Source organism: Bidens hawaiensis, unplaced genomic scaffold (assembly GCF_021521415.1).
Source record: "Bidens hawaiensis isolate Kalapana, Puna unplaced genomic scaffold, B.hawaiensis_p1.1 tig00020666_1, whole genome shotgun sequence".
NCBI lineage: Eukaryota > Viridiplantae > Streptophyta > Magnoliopsida > Asterales > Asteraceae > Bidens > Bidens hawaiensis.
The window spans coordinates 398,536-404,535 of NW_027493170.1; positions in this window are offsets into that span (position 1 = coordinate 398,536).

The window sequence follows — 6,000 nt, forward strand, 5'->3', positions numbered from 1 at the left end:
GAATAAATGTTTCTATAAATAATTTTAATATTCATTTTATTGCTTACTAAAGTAATTGATTTGAGCATGGCAGTCTAATTTTAAACAACTATACATAAAGACCAAGCTACTTTTTTCTCCTTAAAAGCCTTATACATTAGTTCTTATTAATTACCAAGTTGCCATAATTAATATATAGCATTGATTACATCTAATCAATGGTCATCTCACACTTCTCACACTAATATGTTTTCTCCACTGAACCATCACCCCATGTATGTGTGTGTGTATATATATATCAATCAATCATACCCGGTGGAATCCCACCAATAGCATTGCTATAAGTAGGGTCTGGGGAGGGTGGGATGTAGGCACACCGTACCTCAATCCAATGGGATAGAGAAACATATGTGTGAGAGAAAATAAGAGGGCACGTTGTAAAACTAGTAATACTAGTACATGTATAGGTAAAAATATAGAAATATATGAAAAGAGAAAAAGATAATGGTGCGTGATCAAAATAAGGTAAAAGAAACCCCTAAGGTATTCCTTTCTTCCTAAAATCCTTAACCGTAATTCTAAGTCTCCAAGAATTCCTCTCCTCAACCATGTCCTCTGAGAGGTTTAGATCTAGCAAATCATGTCTAATCCTCTCATCCCAAGTCAATTTAGGTCGGTCTACCTCTCCTCCCTCTATAGTAATGTTTTTCTACGGATCTGTGACATTCGTCAATTTCGGGTCTTGTTTGTATTCGTATTTGTATTGTTTTATGCTGTAAACCGACCCGTTTTATAAACCGAAACTCATGATATATAAAATATTGGATTTTTATGTTACCAAAACATTCCCATTTGTTCTATTTGAAAAACCTCTTTTACGATTCGAAAAACGGCTTTAAAACGACTAAAATACATCAAAAACGAACTTCCGGACGCACAAACAAACCACAAAAGACGAGCTGGGCTAGAACCACCCCCCCCCCTCCCACTAGACACACCGCGCCGCGCGACCAGAGGGAAAGGGGAGGCTGCGCGACACCTACATTCTCTGTTGCACTATTTCGTTTTTTGTTTGTTGTTTTGTGCTTTGCTTGTTTGTTTAACCAACCTATTTGCATGTAAACATAAAAGAGAACCTTGCAAAGGAGCCTTGACCCTTACCCTATATATACACACCCATCTCCTTCATTTTTACACTTGCTCGTACTCCAAATTATCTCTCAAAACTCCATAGATTCAAGGCTGTTATTTCTTATGTATTCTTGAAGGTTTGACTTCTCAAGTCAAACTAACCATAGTCTTTCATTCTAACTTGTTCATCTAACATTACTAACACTTGAATATGGTGGTAAAACATATATATATAATACACACCCCTTGTTACCTTTGGTAGTTACTTCTCCGACTCCGGTTGGTTAAGTTAAGTTTCGGACCTCGTAAGGCAAGGCTTCATGGAGGACTTCGTGTTCTTGATATATATACACACACATAACTTGTTTGCACATACTAACCATAACTAACTTCTATTCTTTTTAGTTTTTTTGTCATATTTATGAAGTTCCATGGTGAGGGTTTGTAGAGACTAACTTTGGTTTAACCGTAAATAGTCCAAACCGTGAACCGAACTTTTGCTTACTAGTTTTGTTAAACTAGTTGTTTAAACATGTTTAATGTTAGATTTGAGTTTCAAAAATCATTTTTACAAGTTCTTTGATATTAATCATGTGGAATCCATCTATGAACTCGGTGGGAGATGGAAACCGAACCAAACCGAAACTTTTGCTTAAAAGACTTGTTGTTAACTTTTTAGTTGTAAAACCTAAATATTTTTCATTTATAAATTATTATACAAGATCTATGATATTTGGGCATGTGGAAACCATCAAGGAACATATTGTGGGATGGAAAACGAACCAATCCGATTTTTACTCGCTTAAGACACATAAGTGTGTTTTTAGCTATCAAGACTTGTATATTTCTCTAAAAAAAGTTTACAAAATTATTTTAATTATTTTCTTAAGTACTTGGAAATGTTGGATCCAACTTGATCTCATAACATAGTTTGGACCGACAAAACCGAATACTCGCTTAACGTACGTTGTTAGTTCTAAAACAATATATCTACATAATTGGTTAAGTCTTATAAATTTTTATTGAGTTATCTCATAACATTCATTATTTTAGAAAGTTGACTTTGGGTTTGACCAATTATCAAGACCCGAACCAACAACCCGAACACTCGTTAAAGACCCGTTTTAGTATCTTTGTCCCAAAGGAACTTGCATTTAGCATTTTTCTCACCTTATTACTTAACATAGGTTAAGTAAATATTAAGGTTAGATACTTTAACCTGGTTTCGAGCAAAATTACATTTTTAAAGGGTTATTGTTATAAATTATTAAATAGTTACATTTTAAACCTTGAACCTTAACTGTTTACTTTTTACAACAATTATTTTATTTAAGGAGCTTCAAGACAACTTTTCTAAATCCATGACTTTCTTTTATTTAGGCTTCATACGTTAAACTCATCGTTCCGGCAAATCTTCAAATTACCAACTTTTCAAGTTTATTACTTGAACGTGAGTAACTTTATACCCCGTTTTTCTATCTTTTGTTTTGTGGATGACATTTCATCTTATCTAAACTAAATGTTTTATACTTGGGTCTTAAACCACAAATGTTGTTGTATACTTTACTTGAATAATTGCTCGATTTGGTGTTTCTATGCTTATTTTCCTATGTGTTTATCGCTTTTGGATGGTGGAACTATAAATCCTAGACCATTTGGCAACCCCTCATGGCAAGGTGTCGTTAACGTAATGCAATTAACGATAACTATAAAATCCTAAACTAATTGGCATTCCCTTATAGTTGGGTGTCGCTAACTTGTTAGCGATAACTATTTTAATCAAGTTTATAGCTCTTATTTATTGTTTCGTATACTAGTTTGTGGCTTTTCTTACTATATACTATTGTTTCTCAAACTTATGAATTGTTTACCAACCTTTGTGTTGACAAACTTTATTTTATGAAATGTTACAGGTTTGCATCTCGGTTGATTCGATGCTTGTGGAGGAAATGAATGTCAAGACCTTTAAGTTATTAGCAAAAATGAATAATGTTTGATTTTCTATATTTTGTTATATTTTGTATTGACTATCTCTTGAATATTGTTATGTGACATTTTCGATGTTGTGAAATGAAATGAGTTTGTTAAATATTGCCGCTTTAATTAGTGTCATGCGCTTATGGGCAATCGTTACACCTCGGCATGTTCCGCCGCCTTTGGTTGGGGTGTTACAGGATCTAACAGGATTCGGCGTCTGTCTTCTCTTTACATGTCCAAACCATCTCAATCTCCACTCTATTATCTTGTCGGATATGTTAGCTACCCCTAATCTCTCCTAAAACACACTGTTTCTTATTCGGTCTAACCTTGTGTGCCCACACATCCAGCGTAACATTCTCATCTTTGCTACCTCTATTTTCCGCTCTTGTGCCTTCTTGATTTCCCAACAATTTGTTCCATATAACATTGCAGGTCTAACTACGACCCTATAAAATTTTCCCTTTAGTTTAGTTGGGAATCTCTTGTCGCACAATATACATGTGGCTGCTCTCCATCTACACCACCCTACCTAAACTCAATGTGCCACACCGCTGTCTAATTCCCCATCGCTCTAAACAAATGATTCTATATACTTGAATTTCATTACCTACATAACCACATGCCATTCAATGGTTATCGGAACGTCCTCATTGTCATTTACCCCACTAAAATCACAGTGAATGTACTCCGTCTTAGAGCGACTAATCCAACCTTTTGTCTCTAAGGTTGTCGCCATTCCTCTAATCTCATGTTTAGATCTTGTTTACTCTCAGCAACTAACACAATATCGTCTACGAACATCATGAACCACGAGAGTGTCTCCTGAATCAACATTGATAGCTCATCCAAGACTACTGCGAAAAGAAACAGACTCAACGCCGACCCTTGGTGAAGGCCTACCTCCATGGGGAAGAAATCGGTATCCCCCATGGGCGCACGAACAATTGTTGCACTCCTGGTATACATATGCGTAATTATGTCTATATATTTCCTCGGGACCCCTCTACCCTGTAGGCACTTCCAAAGCACTTGGCGTGGCACACTGTTGTACGCCTATCTGGGTCAATAAACACCACATGAAGATTGCGCTTCTTCTCCATAAACTTTTCCATCAATCTTCTAATAATGTGTATTGCCTCTGTGGTGGAACGCCCCGGCATGAATCCAAATCGATTCACCGTAACCTGAGTTTCCTGTCTAAGTTTAACCTCAATAACTCTTTCCCATAGCTTCATAGTATGGCTTAGTAGTTTGAATTCTCGGTATAACTCTTTCCCATAGCTTCTAAGTCTAACTTGAGTTTCCCGTCAAAGTCTAACCGTAACCTGATTTTCCCGTATGTGTGTGTGTGTGTTTGTGTATATATGTATATGAAAAACAAAAATGATAATTATCTCACAATAAACATTATTTATGAAATAGTATAAAGAATAAACAAATTATTTCTTCACAAAGGTGGCTAGGTGCAAGGGCCGTTTCAATTTTCAACGGTAGTTAACTAATTTTCAAGTTAGACGCCTCTCCGTAGCAAATATTTATTTTCATGGTTAATTCCATGTATTTTCAAGTTTTATTTTAATATTCTTTAATTTCTATGATTACTTTTTTAGACACAATTATCATATGTGCTAAATTATATATAAAATATTTCTATAATTTACTTGCCATTCCTCACATAGATTTTGAGTTGCTGGGTAGCCCCCTCACATAGCATCTGATCCTTTTAGCTTCAATGTTAATAATATTAGGCACCAGTCTTGCCATATGATTAAACTCGGTAGTGTACTCGCGGTGAGTCTATGTCCTCGCCTTCAAGTTCATGAACTTTAACTATAGCCTTTCAACTTCTGCCGGCATAGAATCGTTTCATCGCTAACTCTTTCAAGTCTTCCCATATCATAGCTTCAATTTCTCTCTTAGTCTTTCTCTGCTCTATGGTTTCCCACCAGATGAGAGCTTCATCATTGAATGGCTGAGTGGCAAAGTCTACTGCTTGATTGGGACGGCATTCACTAATCTTGATTACTTTGTCCATAGAAGTCAGCCATTGTAGTGTGGCTACTGCATCTCCTAAACCAGTCAACTTTGGTGGGTCGCAACCCTTGAAGGACCTGTAGTTGTACCCACAACTCCCTTTTCTAAACCAACTCCGCTCCCATAGACTTAACATAATCATCATCACTTGTTTCAATGTTCTGCGTTGCTCCATTCTCATTTGACTTCTCAGACTCCTTAGTTTCCTTGGTGTAACCCTCACCAGACCTTTTCAATACTCTTAGTGTTGCTCTCTTTTGACTTACCAGTCTGAATGTTCTCCAGAGCATTTTCGAGTATTCCTGGAAATGAAGCTTTAAAACAACTGAGCTACCTTTTGGGCAATTGCAGTTTTGATAGCTGGATCCACTTGAGGCCTTTCATTTTCACTTAGGTGTGTTGGAGTTACACCTGTCTCATACACCAACTTTTCTTGCACCGCTTAGGTCGTGGCGCGGAGAGCACGGGGTCGTCCAGCCCGACCTCCACGTTCGTGCCCGCATCCTCTTAAGCCCCGCATGATAATTGATGTGCTAAAAGTAGTCAAATAATTATTAACTAAAATTATGCTAATCTAGACACTAAGTAATACTCTAAACCCTTAAACTTAACTTAAACTACTAACCGACAAGTGAACCGATCGACTCTAGTACAACTAAGTAAGTCGGGATATCGAACCCACGAGACTTACGAAACTAGCAAATTAGACTCAACTACAAGACACGACTATTTATTAATAATATCTGAGGGGGATTTTAAACTAATTAATTAAAACTCTAATAATAATTAACTAATGATTACTTTAATTAAACTATTAATAAACTAATTAATATAATAATAAAACAAACCCTAATTATTATAATAATAATAAAACAT